Genomic DNA, 17,011 nt, shown 5'->3' on the forward strand with positions numbered 1-17,011 from the left:
CACGACAATGGCTTCACGAATTTTGTAAGTATGTCATGAGATTATATGACCCATGACATCTGCCTAAACCTACTTCTAGTGACGTCCAACACTTATATGATCATCATTCGAATGTGCACAACTTCCCTAGAATGTTAAGAAGCCTAGAAGCCTAGATCAGCTCCACTGGGAATGGGACAATTGTCTGAATGCCCATTAAATCCATTACACTCTAGACGATCATGGTTATCCAACTATGATACTTGAAACGTTAGCCTCACAAGATTTATGGATATAACATGCATTCTTTGTACCCTCAGTGACATTAATGCTCTTAACATGTCTCCTTTATTCGATGATGTGTATAATGGGACTGCACCAGATTCTTCATTTCAAGTGTGTAGAACTTCATATAGGAACGTGTATTATCTTGTGAACGGGATCTATCTAGAATGTGCTTGTTTTGTGAACTCACTGTTTTATTCAAATGATCGTAAAAGGTTGAGTTTTAAGAGATTTCAAGAGAAGGCGAGAAAGCATGTTCAACGAGCATTTGGTGATTTGAAAAAACGTTGGCACATTCTTAAATATCATACACCTTATATGAAGGAGAAGAAAATGAGTGATGTGATATATACGTGTATCATACTGGATAATATGATTCTCGAAGTCGAAATAAATATAGTATGTAAGTATAACGAAAACGAGATCATTCCACCATAGTGGCTTACTCTAATAGTGGCAAATAATATGGGTTGGGAAGACCAAAGGGCTTGTAGCCCAGCGGTATCCGGTGTTGCCCTCCCTACTTGAGGTTGAGGGTTCAAGTCCCGTTGTGGACATAGGTGGATTTAAGGTGTAGTTTAGGAGTAGGTTAGATTTGCGGTTTCAAAAAAAAAATGGGTTAGGAAGATCTTAAATGGCTGATGATTGAAGAATACTGCCCGAGGGGCGAGGTTCAAAAACTGGAACAAGAACTCTGGAGCCTAACCATGAAGGGCTCCAACATAGTGGCTTACACTGCCAGATTCAGTGATTTGGTGGCGCTATGTCCCAATATGGTTCCCACTGAGGGAAAGAAGATTGAGAGGTACATTTGGGGGCTAAGTTCCTCCATTTCAGGGGAATATCTTAGCTTCAAACCCCACTACTTTCGACAGTGCCAAGCGATTGGCACAATGACTCATTGATCATGGAGTCCCTACCCCAACAACGACAACAACCCTGGCTATCTTAGAACCCTCCAAAGCCCCTGACAACAAGCAAAAGTTCGGGGATAACAAGAAGGGCAAATTGGTACATAACTCTGCCAAGAAACAACAAGTTGTGGTTGTTCATGCTACGATTTCACCTGCTATTACTACGCCGAGGAAGCAGTATACTTGGAATTTGCCCAAGTGCAATAAATACACTTTCCATCATAATGGTGCCTGCCGGGAAATGCAGTGCGCTAATTGCAACAGGAAAGGGCACACTGCCCGATTCTGCAAGGCTCCAGCGAGGCCAATTAACCAAGTCCCCGACATTGTTGTGGGCCAGGCTTGCTACGGTTGTGGCGAGGTTGGTCATTTCAAGAGAGATTGCCCGGAGGTAGGAAATGCTGGCAGAGTGGGAAGAATTCTGGCGATAGGCCACGAGGAAGCGTAGCTGATCCTACAGTGGTTACTGGTACGTTTCTCCTCGATAATTCATATGCTTGCATACTATTCGATAGTGGAGCGGAGAGGAATAGACATGAAGTCCATCGTTGCCAATGGCATAGCTGTCAACATTATTTATTAGCCAAAAGTGCCAATATAATCATTTAGGCACAGCTGCCAGGATTATGACATTCTTTATTAGATGCAGTTGCCGATATTATCATTTGGGCGCATCTGTCAGGATTATGATGTTTCTCTATTAGGCACATTTTCCGATATTATCCTTTAGGTGCAGCTGCTAGGATGTTTAGAGTACATCTTGGTTCAAAAACATCTACAGGTTGTGGCGCAGCTGCCGCTGTTCATCTATGTCATCTTTCATCCATCATCATTCATCTTCCCATGTTCTACCCAACATATTCATAGATATAAAATACATATACAATTTAAATCATTTAAAACATGTATAAATCGTTCATCCAGCATAGATATCAGGAACACAAATAATATGCACACATAGCATGTAATATATATTAAATACTTCATATTTATGTATAAGATGAAAGTAACTATGCACTCACTTGTTAAAGTAATGATTCCAAACTCGGGCAGCGCTTCGCTTCTAACAATTCTATTTTCCTTCGGTGAAACCTAGTATCATTACTGCTAGATTCTAGTCTAATATTTATAGCGACTATTTATGAGCGATATTGTTTTATAAGTGTTAAACAATACTTTTCAACCACTATGTACAGACAAGGGCCATACATGAAACACCGGAGGGTAGGACCATTTGGCATTATAGCACTTCTGAAATCTAACAACCCTATGCGGCCCTTTAAACCAGATTTCACGTACCGCGAGTAGTTAAAAGATATTATAATAACACTTTGTATATTATATTTTATAATGTCGCACCCCAAAACCAAGGATGGCGGAAACGTCCGGGGGTGGAGGACTTCATGTAGAGTATCACAACAATGAGTATAATAGTGCTCAAAGTAAATACAACCAACACAAATATAATTGAAAATGTTACATCGAAGCACATGTTTACATGATTCACATCAGTTACATTATAATACGAAATGAACTGTTTGACGATTTATCGTCCCATCCTCAAAACGTTGTTGATTTCCTGTTTTCACTGAATTCCTGAGAATACAAGTAGTTTTGAAAAGTGTCAACACAAAGGTTGGTGAGTTCATAAGAGATTTCGTTAGAAAAGTAAATCGTTTTCCTCGAAAAAGCGTTAGAGTATGTATCCAGAAAATCCGATATTTTCTTTAAAACCTGTGTAATGTCGTCTTATGACTGAAGACCAAAATGTATAAGTAACCCTTCTTATTAGTAGAAAATGTTATGTATTTAAATGGACATGGACGCTTTTGAATTAAACGAAATTTCTGTACGTTCTCATGTTTGTTAATACATTATATATATGTAGTCCTAAATTAGAGGACCGAGTAATAACAAGTATTGACCATACTTAAAAGTATAAATGCGGTTTCAAATGATGTGTAGTCGTAACTACCAAAACCAAAAGTGTACAGTAATATCTGTACTCATAGAGATAAAAAGGTGATTTTAAATCGACATAAAACTCATTTAGGTTTTAAAAATAAAATCCCACAAACTTATGGATTGTTATATCCCTATGTGAGTCGCTATAATCATACTATGACTATGTGAACCTGCCACGACGTTCTCAGTGTCGCGAAAAATAAAATGACATTTGTCACCCGTAGACCTGCAGGTCCAACTGTAGCTAGCAGCAAGGTGTGGGGTGTCAATCCCAATATAGATCTATATACAAGTATCACGTTCTCCCTCAAGGAGATTTTGATTATAACTACCAGGAATTATATCCCGCACTCGGACGTACGGGGAGAGAGAGAGAGAGAAAGAAAAATAGAGAAACTCACAATATAGGATAACAAGTTTACGTGAAATGTGTGTGAATATAAATATTTCTTGTATGAATGTACCCTTCTTGTACGAGTGCGTAGAGTGATGTATCATAAACTATACCTATTATAGTTTATCTAAAATGTATGTAATATGTATGAATTCTTTTATGGAAATGTATTAGTGTTGTGAATTTATCAAACTATACTTTTTATAGTTTAATAATGCGTGTTCCAAAATGAATGAATAATATTTAATATGAATGTCTTAGTTTCAGTTCATAATGATAAACTAACAAGGAAACACATACAAATACTAAAACTTATGATTATACACTTTGCTTAACATAATACAAAGTGTTATGATATTTACATGCTGTTGGCAAAATTTAGCAATTCTGCCCTGTTTTGGAAAAATCATAGAAAAATCATACGAAGTCGAAAACTAGATCCGTAAATTCTGAGAGTTCACAAAATGTGTCTAGTTTGCTCATAAATTTTATCTCAATTTATAATGACCTCTAACTTGGGTGAAAAAGTCCAAAATCACAGACTGGTCCGGATTGTTGTTTGAAATGATAGGCAGTTTTGTAAAAATCGCCATAAATTGTAGAAAAATCGTATGTAGATGTGCAAGTAGCCATTTTAAAGCTAAAAACTTGAACTATTTGCACCTTGTACAGTTTTGAAAACAAAAATGTGTAAGATGCCCAAAACAGTCCGTGAATGGAGTTGAACTTTTCTGATGAAGGCTGTTAGAAAACTTTTGATAGGTTCTTAGTGTTTTAACTTGTATTCACCCCCTGAAAACTTGAGAAATCATGAAAATGTAGGGGTATGAACTCACCTTGAGTGATTTTAGTAGATGATTGTTGAAGAATGGAAGTGTTTAATTCAAGAACACTTGGAGATGCCTTGAAGGTTTTCGAGAATCTAACATCATAGTTAGGGAGTTTGTGTAAGCAACCAAAGATTTGAGTAGAATGAAGTGAAATAATAATAGGGAGGATGAATTTTTACTTACTAAGTGTGGAAGAACACTTGAATCCAGCCTTGGATCTCGAAAATTTGTGTAGAAGAGTTTGAGAGAAAAAGTGATGTTTGTTACTTAGTGGAATGAGAGAAATGAGAGAAAATGAGGAGTGTGGTTGATTGTTCCAGCTCAAAAACGTGGGAGTGAGTGAAATTTGAGTGTAAGGGAACATTGAAGTGACATAGGTAAGGTGGGGAGGTATGGCTGGTCATAGAGTGGGTGTGGAGTGGTTGCTTGTGACTTTGATTTTTTTTTTTTTTTTTTTTTTTTTTTTTTTAACTTGCAAGGCACAATGGAATATGTTACTCCTATAAAGGAAATTGACTCAATCAAGGACGATTTCACAATTAAAGTTCGGATCATACGTCTTTGGACTCAAAAGTCAAGAACAATGTCTTATAATTGTCTATATCCCATTTTTAGTAATTTATTCTCAAAGAACAATGCTATAATCTGTAATTTATCATCTTTTAGTTTAATTTTCTAAATATATGTGTGGTTGTCTATGTGTGTGTATCTCTTTAAAAATTCTACAATTTCATCATTTTATGACCCCCATTTGCGAAGTTGAGTATTTATTTCCAAAAATGCGAAACTCCAGGGACAATATTTGAAATCTTCTGTTTTCTTCCCCAATTCGCATTCTACTGTGAAATACTTCGCATCTTCATTCTTACACCCTTCGCATCCCTTCGCATTAATCACCTTCGCATTTTAACCTAATTAATCAAATGTGGTTCACAAAATTTTTTCATTCCAGATGCGAACACAGTTTAGTTCTTGAACTCTAAACTTGCGAAATCAAAAATTCATATGTTGAACCCATATGCGAATATTAACCCAATTGACTTCAAATTGATTCATAGATGCGAACACTCGATTGTTTTACTTTCGCAAAATGAGCATCAACAACTCCACAATCGAGTTTTTAAATTCTTGCAAACAACAATTTCATAGTCCTTGACTTCGCGTTTTTCTTCACGAATCATCCCTCAATCATCAATCCAATTGCGAATCAAAAACTCATATGTTCTTGCTTTATCGATTCATCGACTACACTCATACAAATGCGAACAATACTCAATTTCAAAATCGATTGAAACTTATAGCAAAGCTAAATCCAACTTCGCATTAATCACCTTCGCATTTTAACCTAATTAATCAAATGCGATTCACAAAATTTTTCATTCCAGATGCAAACACAGTTTAGTTCTTGAACTCTAAACTTGCGAAATCAAAAATTCATATGTTGAACCCATATGCGAATATTAACCCAATTGACTTCAAATTGATTCATAGATGCGAACACTCGATTGTTTTACTTTCGCAAAATGAGCATCAACAACTCCACAATCGAGTTTTTAAATTCTTGCAAACAACAATTTCATAGTCCTTGACTTCGCGTTTTTCTTCACGAATCATCCCTCAATCATCAATCCAATTGCGAATCAAAAACTCATATGTTCTTGCTTTATCGATTCATCGACTACACTCATACAAATGCGAACAATACTCAATTTCAAAATCGATTGAAACTTATAGCAAAGCTAAATCCAACTTCGCATTAATCACCTTCGCATTTTAACCTAATTAATCAAATGCGATTCACAAAATTTTTCATTCCAAATGCGAACACAGTTTAGTTCTTGATTAGTACGAAGGCTTAGGAAATTTTTAACACAAACTTTTCTCCTGTGATGTTTTCCCATTAACATAGCAAGTTATACAATACGAACATAACACTAACCCTAATACACAAGGTTAGTTGAGCTGACCGGTTTGACTCGTTGACTTTATTTGACTTTGAATTGACCAGAATTTGACGGTTGTCACATCATCCCCCCGTTAAAGGGAATTTCGTCCCGAAATTTGAAGTTAGGCAAGGGGGTAGGCATGAATAATCAAGCCGAGAAGTGAGGATACTTCCTAATCGACTGACTCATGCGCTCCCATGTGACTCTAGGTCCGTGGTTAATATTCCAGCGAACTTTCACTAATGGGAAGTGGCGTTGTTTCATCCGCTTGAACTCGATCCATGGTCACCATGGTTCTTCTAAGAAGGTGAGGCTCTTGTGGAACTCGATCTCGTCGAGGGGAATTGCAAGAGTCTCGTCGGATAGGTACTTCTTGTAAATTTGGGACGTGTTGGGTAGAGTGTACTTTACCAAACTCGCGGGAGTAGATTGAAGGAGCGAGTTACAGGGCTGATTCTGACAAGAATCTCGAAAGACACAATTATTCGGGGTGTTGGCTTTCCATGCTTTCCGAAGCGTACTAAGCCTTCCCAGAGTGAGTGTCTCTAGAGGAATTTGATCAGTTATACCGGCGTTCTAAAGGTTTCTTCCTCTTGCTTCTCTTCCTGTCAAGGGTTGCTCCCTTTTGGGTCCAAGTTGGGAGGGGTTTCGTATTTTTCGAGAAGTTCCAAAGGAACTAAGACAGTAGGTCAGCAAGACCCAGAATCTTGGCGTATTTCTGCTAACACCTTCGGTGCTGACTGTTTCTCAATGGTTTTGATCAATTGAAAGGTTCCTTATGAATTTCCACCCTGGGTAACGATGTGTCTTGAGAATTGAACTCCTCAATTCCTAAACTCGTATCTGGAGAACTTCGGGTAATACTTCTCTTATCGTATTTCTTCTGTGGTTTGTTGTAGCTGCTCTCCTTGGTTTCCTTCTTACTACGAGGGTAGATAAGTAAGTCATTTGTAATGACGATGATGAACTGATCCTAGCAAGAAGGGTATATCCTATTTATTACGTTCATGAATCCAACGAGTGGGTCTGGTCCTATCCGAGGGTTATCACAACGAACCTTCGACATCTTTATCGAAATTGGAGGATTATTCTTGGATATCCTTCTTCCATACTCGTGACTGGTGATATTCAGATCTCAGGCCCAATTCCTGAAGGGTACCTCGTTTCTTGAGGTTGGTCGGCCTATTCGTCAATGCGAGGCAGATAGTAAAGGTTTCTATTAGAGATGTTGTCGGGGCCTCTGAAATCGATGGGATTGTGAGCAATTTGTCTTTCTAATTGTAGAATAAGACGAGAGCTTTTCATGGTGAGAAACTTGGTTCTTCAATTTCACTGTTGAGTAGTTCGACAGGTTTGACCTGACAGCTCTTGTAGCTCGGTAGGAAGTATGTGGGTTTGGTTTACACGACTAGGCCTTTTTGAATGGTAGGACATTTACTCGTCCTTCTGGGCAACCTTGGCCTGAAGTTCATGGCAAGATTCGTACCTGGTTGTATCCATCCCAAGCTTCCTTGCTTGAACTTTGTCTGTTGTATGCATGACCTTCCCGAAAGGTCTCCTGTAAATACTTGTGATAGGGCTTTATGAAGTATAACACTCCTCTGGTGCGTGTTTTGGAGTTCCACAGCGAGAGATGACCCAAGGGTCCGTGCTGGATATTTATGAGAGACGATGGTTTCGATATTCAGGGGGTTAGGCGAAAGGCCCTTTTGTAGTCGTTAAATCGGGAAGACGAGGGCTATATCAATCAAAATTGAATAACGACAACACTATCTTTTTAGATAACATGAGATAAGTTGTATACAAAGGAAGAGATCAATAGAGTGATAGAGTGTCCTGTATTTCTTTTCTGTGTGTTCCGTTTTGTTTGATGTTATGATTATCGTAGATGATTCCTACTACAGTGTGTAGCACTGGTAGTGGGTGTGTTTTCGATAGCCAGTAATGATACTTGATATCATGACTCCTGAAAGGTCTCCTTACGATCGAGCGGTATATGATTGTCGTATGTAAATTGACATCGTGAAATTTGTCGAGTGGGTGACCCCACTCAACCCCTAATACTAGACATGGAATCGGAGTCAGGATGGAATTATCTATTTCAAGACTTAAGTATTTTGATTTTAAATTATCCCCGATGTATGGACAAAGTCATTACAACTTACAGGTAATGCTCCTAAGGTCACATATGAATGTCTTTGGTTTGATTTGTATGAGAGAGAAAATATTTTAGCTACTTTTTAGAAAGAAGGTTACTTTAGTAAGTGTACCAAATTCATTACAAACATATAGTACTTAAACGTTTTATCGTTGGGAACATTACAAAAGTCCTAACATGGTTCCCTTGCTGCTCCTGTTGGTGTGTCCATCACATTCCTACTGTTCCTTCGTCGTTCTTCTCAGTTGGACATTCTCTCTTGAAGTGTCCCGTTTCACCGCATAGGTAGCATACTGGGCCAACCTTGGTGCAGTTGATTGAAGGGAGGTGATGGGCCGAGGCCCTACAGAAACGAACGGTATGCCCTTTCCTGTTGCAGTTTTTATAGTGCATCTCCCGGCAAGCCCCATGGTGATGAAAACCACATTTGTTGCACTTTGGGAGTGATCCCTTATATGGTCTGGCAGGCATTTGGGTGGCAGACCCCGAGGCTAGTGTCGAGGCATTTGTCATGACTGTTGTTGTAATGGTAGAGGCGGCCTTAGGCTGTTGTCTTTTAGTGTATCCCTTTGATTGGTGGTGCTTTTTCATGTCCCAAAACTTTCTCTTCTTGTTCGAAGGTTCGTGGCCTGATGAATTTTTGATGGTAGGTACCCATTGGTGTCCCTGATTGTTACCACAATTTGTATTGTAAGTATCGCTTCCACCCTTGTTGATGTTGTTAGTATTGAAATGCACCATGACGGCTGCCACGGCTGCCGTGACTGCAGCTTGAAATGTAGCAGCGTCTATCTGAAGTGTTGGTGTCTTGCTAGTTGGTTTGTTGCCTCTTGGTGGAGACATAGCTCTGTTTCATGACGAAAAACGACTTCGTTAGTGGAAATGATTGTCTTAAGTGCATCTTTACAATTTATATTTACGCATATAAATTTTTGCACATTACTGTACTATCCTTAGTGTCTCTGCTAACGCTCCCGAGATAGAGTTATGGCAGTAGGTAGGAGTAGGTTTCATACGGACGTTAAGCTTTACTCCTCTTAGAATCATGTTCGTCCGAACACCTTGGCTGAGGAATTTCGATGGGATTCCGGTGCATTAGTGCTAGTATGATAGTACCCATAGGTCTATGAAGAAGAAACTTCTCAACTAATGTTTAAAGGGTGAGACGATAATGAGTTTATAGAATGGCTATATGTCGCGAGTTTTCTAACTAAGTTTATCTCATATCGATTTGTATCAAAGCTCGGTTGTTTAGGGTGTTCTGAAAACAATTATAATGAGATTCTTTGTATAATAAACTCATGTATTTTAGTAGTTCGGTATTCAAGTGAAACCTTATACTTGACCCAAGCTAAGTCCTTATCACGACCTATTGATGTGTGCTTAGTTATATAATTAAGGCTAGTTAGTCCTTCGAGTCTGATAGGTACATCCTAAGCCCATCTTGTTAATATGACTCTAGAAATCATGGGTTCAGTGAAAATTTTTGACCTCAATGCAGGTCTACTTCACATTCGTGCATGGGCGGGTTTTGATAGAGGATAGATTTCTCGATTAGAATGACCACTTAATTTGTTGTGTCGCGATTTCACTTACAATAGAGTAGCACCAGCACATACTTATGAAGTTAATTTACCAGGTCTGGTGAGCGGTACGAACTCTACTTACGATGATCCATCCCTTGTGATGCCTGAGGCAAGGTCGATGTAGTTTTGTAGCTTTGCCAATCAGCGCTTGGCTACAATCATCCTTTCTTTGAATGTTGTGTGTCCTACCCTTTTTCTCTCTTTCCTCTTCACGGGTGGTGATAAGGTTCTGGAAAGAGAGTTGGTCTCGGGAATAGTAGTATAATTCTGAGTCACCGGTACATGAGATGATGGGGTTTATAGTGGCGCGCAGTTTTCTGAACTCAGATTGTAGTCTTCCTGTTTTGATCCCCGATGATCGCGATCTGCCGGGTCTTTGCCGGGAGGGCTCTGTCCGTCAGTCCCCCGTGGTTGAGGTCATAGCACCCTCGTTGGTCTCCACATGGTGGTTGTTGTCATTGTTGTCGACATTCAACTCTCGATCACGATTTCCCAACGGGTCACAGGTTCATTATAGTCGAAACGGTTCACGGAACCCTTGCTATGCATGGAGGATTGGTTACCTCCGGTCCCGCTTATGATTCTTCTCATAATCGTTCACCATTCCTCGAGTTCGGATTAGAAAAGTAAGGGTCGTCCGGTAAGTAGGATTTTGCTATGCCGTATTTGCGAGAATAGGAGGGGAGGAGATAAGTACTATGCGTCTAACTCTATTATCAATTACTTATAGGGGTGATCCTTATTAGTTACTTCTATAATGACGTAGTGCATACTAATTACATATAACAAGATACGATAGACCTTTGAATAAGTGATCCCACTCTAAGTCCACATCCAAACAAGGAAAAGGAAGTAAAGTAATGACCACAAATTCTATGTCTATAATTTCTAAGTTATATAACCTTAAAGTATCCACTTAGGGACTATAGACCTATTATTAAGGATCTATTTAGTTTTCATATAAGTTATGATATTACAAAATACTCCTATAGTATTTTAAACTCATGTTCTGTTCTACTGTTCTTATTGTGGTAGTGTTGGTAAGTTTTTAGACTTGTCGACATATCACAACTATTCTTGGGCATGTGCTAATCACTCCTCGGACCAGCATAGTTGATCAGGCTATGCCACTCCCAAGACTGACCATACATCCCCGAGCTTACCTGTGATATTCGACAATCATTACTTTTGTTTTGTTCTAGAGTGGTGCTGACCTTAGTATGTATGTATGCATGTATACCTTTAATAAGAAACTTTTTGTTTCTAAAAGTATAGTTGTTTTGAAACTTTAAATCAGAGACTTAGTCCCAATGCATTTATAGTTTGTATATCTTATGTGGTTTGATATACTGAGTTCACTATAAACAATGCTCTGATACCAATCTGTCGCACCCCCAAACCAAGGATGGCGGAAACGTCCGGGGGTGGAGGACTTCATGTAGAGTATCACAACAATGAGTATAATAGTGCTCAAAGTAAATACAACCAACACAAATATAATTGAAAATGTTACATCGAAGCACATGTTTACATGATTCACATCAGTTACATTATAATACGAAATGAACTGTTTGACGATTTATCGTCCCATCCTCAAAACGTTGTTGATTTCCTGTTTTCACTGAATTCCTGAGAATACAAGTAGTTTTGAAAAGTGTCAACACAAAGGTTGGTGAGTTCATAAGAGATTTCGTTAGAAAAGTAAATCGTTTTCCTCGAAAAAGCGTTAGAGTATGTATCCAGAAAATCCGATATTTTCTTTAAAACCTGTGTAATGTCGTCTTATGACTGAAGACCAAAATGTATAAGTAACCCTTCTTATTAGTAGAAAATGTTATGTATTTAAATGGACATGGACGCTTTTGAATTAAACGAAATTTCTGTACGTTCTCATGTTTGTTAATACATTATATATATGTAGTCCTAAATTAGAGGACCGAGTAATAACAAGTATTGACCATACTTAAAAGTATAAATGCGGTTTCAAATGATGTGTAGTCGTAACTACCAAAACCAAAAGTGTACAGTAATATCTGTACTCATAGAGATAAAAAGGTGATTTTAAATCGACATAAAACTCATTTAGGTTTTAAAAATAAAATCCCGCAAACTTATGGATTGTTATATCCCTATGTGAGTCGCTATAATCATACTATGACTATGTGAACCTGCCACGACGTTCTCAGTGTCGCGAAAAATAAAATGACATTTGTCACCCGTAGACCTGCAGGTCCAACTGTAGCTAGCAGCAAGGTGTGGGGTGTCAATCCCAATATAGATCTATATACAAGTATCACGTTCTCCCTCAAGGAGATTTTGATTATAACTACCAGGAATTATATCCCGCACTCGGACGTACGGGGAGAGAGAGAGAGAGAAAGAAAAATAGAGAAACTCACAATATAGGATAACAAGTTTACGTGAAATGTGTGTGAATATAAATATTTCTTGTATGAATGTACCCTTCTTGTACGAGTGCGTAGAGTGATGTATCATAAACTATACCTATTATAGTTTATCTCAAATGTATGTAATATGTATGAATTCTTTTATGGAAATGTATTAGTGTTGTGAATTTATCAAACTATACTTTTTATAGTTTAATAATGCGTGTTCCAAAATGAATGAATAATATTTAATATGAATGTCTTAGTTTCAGTTCATAATGATAAACTAACAAGGAAACACATACAAATACTAAAACTTATGATTATACACTTTGCTTAACATAATACAAAGTGTTATGATATTTACATGCTGTTGGCAAAATTTAGCAATTCTGCCCTGTTTTGGAAAAATCATAGAAAAATCATACGAAGTCGAAAACTAGATCCGTAAATTCTGAGAGTTCACAAAATGTGTCTAGTTTGCTCATAAATTTTATCTCAATTTATAATGACCTCTAACTTGGGTGAAAAAGTCCAAAATCACAGACTGGTCCGGATTGTTGTTTGAAATGATAGGCAGTTTTGTAAAAATCGCCATAAATTGTAGAAAAATCGTATGGAGATGTGCAAGTAGCCATTTTAAAGCTAAAAACTTGAACTATTTGCACCTTGTACAGTTTTGAAAACAAAAATGTGTAAGATGCCCAAAACAGTCCGTGAATGGAGTTGAACTTTTCTGATGAAGGCTGTTAGAAAACTTTTGATAGGTTCTTAGTGTTTTAACTTGTATTCACCCCCTGAAAACTTGAGAAATCATGAAAATGTAGGGGTATGAACTCACCTTGTGTGATTTCAGTAGATGATTGTTGAAGAATGGAAGTGTTTAATTCAAGAACACTTGAAGATGCCTTGAAGGTTTTCGAGAATCTAACATCATAGTTAGGGAGTTTGTGTAAGCAACCAAAGATTTGAGTAGAATGAAGTGAAATAATAATAGGGAGGATGAATTTTTACTTACTAAGTGTGGAAGAACACTTGAATCCAGCCTTGGATCTCGAAAATTTGTGTAGAAGAGTTTGAGAGAAAAAGTGATGTTTGTTACTTAGTGGAATGAGAGAAATGAGAGAAAATGAGGAGTGTGGTTGATTGTTCCAGCTCAAAAACGTGGGAGTGAGTGAAATTTGAGTGTAAGGGAACATTAAAGTGACATAGGTAAGGTGGGGAGGTATGGCTGGTCATAGAGTGGGTGTGGGGTGGTTGCTTGTGACTTTGATTTTTTTTTTTTTTTTTTTTTTATTTTATTTTTTTTTTTTTTTTAACTTGCAAGGCACAATGGAATATATTACTCCTATAAAGGAAATTGACTCAATCAAGGACGATTTCACAATTAAAGTTCGGATCATACGTCTTTGGACTCAAAAGTCAAGAACAATGTTTTATAATTGTCTATATCCCATTTTTAGTAATTTATTCTCAAAGAACAATGCTATAATCTGTAATTTATCATCTTTTAGTTTAATTTTCTAAATATATGTGTGGTTGTCTATGTGTGTGTATCTCTTTAAAAATTCTGCAATTTCATCATTTTATGACCCCCATTTGCGAAGTTGAGTATTTATTTCCAAAAATGCGAAACTCCAGGGACAATATTTGAAATCTTCTGTTTTCTTCCCCAATTCGCATTCTACTGTGAAATACTTCGCATCTTCATTCTTACACCCTTCGCATCCCTTCGCATTAATCACCTTCGCATTTTAACCTAATTAATCAAATGTGGTTCACAAAATTTTTTCATTCCAGATGCGAACACAGTTTAGTTCTTGAACTCTAAACTTGCGAAATCAAAAATTCATATGTTGAACCCATATGCGAATATTAACCCAATTGACTTCAAATTGATTCATAGATGCGAACACTCGATTGTTTTACTTTCGCAAAATGAGCATCAACAACTCCACAATCGAGTTTTTAAATTCTTGCAAACAACAATTTCATAGTCCTTGACTTCGCGTTTTTCTTCACGAATCATCCCTCAATCATCAATCCAATTGCGAATCAAAAACTCATATGTTCTTGCTTTATCGATTCATCGACTACACTCATACAAATGCGAACAATACTCAATTTCAAAATCGATTGAAACTTATAGCAAAGCTAAATCCAACTTCGCATTAATCACCTTCGCATTTTAACCTAATTAATCAAATGCGATTCACAAAATTTTTCATTCCAGATGCGAACACAGTTTAGTTCTTGAACTCTAAACTTGCGAAATCAAAAATTCATATGTTGAACCCATATGCGAATATTAACCCAATTGACTTCAAATTGATTCATAGATGCGAACACTCGATTGTTTTACTTTCGCAAAATGAGCATCAACAACTCCACAATCGAGTTTTTAAATTCTTGCAAACAACAATTTCATAGTCCTTGACTTCACGTTTTTCTTCACGAATCATCCCTCAATCATCAATCCAATTGCGAATCAAAAACTCATATGTTCTTGCTTTATCGATTCATCGACTACACTCATACAAATGCGAACAATACTCAATTTCAAAATCGATTGAAACTTATAGCAAAGCTAAATCCAACTTCGCATTAATCACCTTCGCATTTTAACCTAATTAATCAAATGCGATTCACAAAATTTTTCATTCCAAATGCGAACACAGTTTAGTTCTTGATTAGTACGAAGGCTTAGGAAATTTTTAACACAAACTTTTCTCCTGTGATGTTTTCCCATTAACATAGCAAGTTATACAATACGAACATAACACTAACCCTAATACACAAGGTTAGTTGAGCTGACCGGTTTGACTCGTTGACTTTATTTGACTTTGAATTGACCAGAATTTGACGGTTGTCACATATAATATATTTATTGCTTATAAGTTCATAATAACGGTATTTGTCACACCCCAAAACCGGAACGGCGGAAACGTTCTGGGGTGGATGACGTCGTGTCAAGTATCACAACATATGCAGTATAGTAATCAAAGTACAACAACCATTGCATTAATAGTAATAGTTTTACATGGTTTGCATTACATTACATCATCAAAGTAATACAAGTAATAATATAGGTGCAGCTTGGTACTAAACTGTCTTCACCAAAAGCTCCTGGGATGTATCTGTCTATTGCTGACCTGAGAATACAAGTTATTTTGAAAGCGAGTATCAGCATTTTTATAAATGCTGGTGAGTTCATAAGTATTTAGTGTCATTTGTGTAAGTAAGCATTTTATTCAAAAGAACTTTATAAAAGTAGTTGTTTAGAGTCTACAGTGTATTAGAGTCCTTTCCAGAAAATCATATATTTTCTAATTAAAAGCAGTCTTCTACCAAGACCCGACAGTGTTATGTTTTAAAGATAATTTCCTTGAAATATTATCATTACCAAAATGCGGTATTTAAGTTTAAAGGAAGTAGAAGAATATCACTAGTAAAAATACAAGGGAAAATAGCATATGCCTCAGCAGAAGACACTGCTGACTAAGGCAAAGAAATCATAGACTCTAGGAGAGTATCGAGTGAACGACACACCTGGCTCAGTCTAACAAAAGGAGACACAGACCACAGACGGTATCAAATGAAAGATACGTCTAGCAAGGCCTAAAAACAGTGAATACAGACCCCAGACAGTATCAACTGAATGATACGTCTAGCAAGGTCTAAAACAAAGAGTGAATGTGGACTCGTATGTAACCATGCTGATCGATGATAGAGTATCCAGTGACCCTCCAGGTCACGCGTAAAGGTAATGGCAGTAGTAGTGGCAGTAGTAGTAGTGGCTTCATGTCACCCATGGGCCTTACCGACGCGGACTGTAGCTAGTAGTCAGGGTGTGGGAGTGTCAGTCCCGTATAGATCTATACACATGATGTTCGCTCTCCTTCCCGAAGACTCTGGTTACACAGCGTTGGCGCAATGAAGCGTCGTAGTGAGTAATAGTGTGTCACATTCTAAAGTAAGAGAGAGATAGGGAGAGTGATAGTATGAGAGATAGGGTGAGAGATAGAGTCCCTTAACTATTCCTATAATAGTTACTAGTGTCTCTGATCTATGAGTGACGAGTGGGAGGATGCCCTTGCTACCCAAGGGAAGTGAACTGATCGATGTAATCCTATATGTCTATGCTTGTATACATAATGTATAACTAATGATCAAACGACCTTCGGACGGATATCCGATCCCACCAGACCACATCTCAACGAAGAAAAGGAAATAGGGCGAACAAGCCTTCCTAATTCCTTTAAACATTATTTATATGTATCTATACAAGCACAGACATACATTTAACCAATAGGAACATTTAACGAAGTTGAAGTGTTTAACGAAGTAGAAGTGTTTCACAAAGTAGAAGTGTTAACAAGGTATAAGCGTTTACGAAGTAGTAGCATTAATAAAGTAGGAGTGGTTCGTGAAGTAGTAGCATTAATAAAGTAGGAGTGGTTCGTGAAGTAGTAGCATAATTAAAGTAGGAGTGTTAATAAGTGGGAGTGTATCATGAAGTAGAAGCGTTAACAAGTAGAAGCGTATCGTGAAGTAAAAGCGTTAACAA

The sequence above is a fragment of the Lactuca saligna genome, chromosome 6 (genome assembly GCF_052625555.1).
Source record: "Lactuca saligna cultivar CGN05327 chromosome 6, ASM5262555v1, whole genome shotgun sequence".
Classification (NCBI taxonomy): Eukaryota; Viridiplantae; Streptophyta; class Magnoliopsida; order Asterales; family Asteraceae; genus Lactuca; species Lactuca saligna.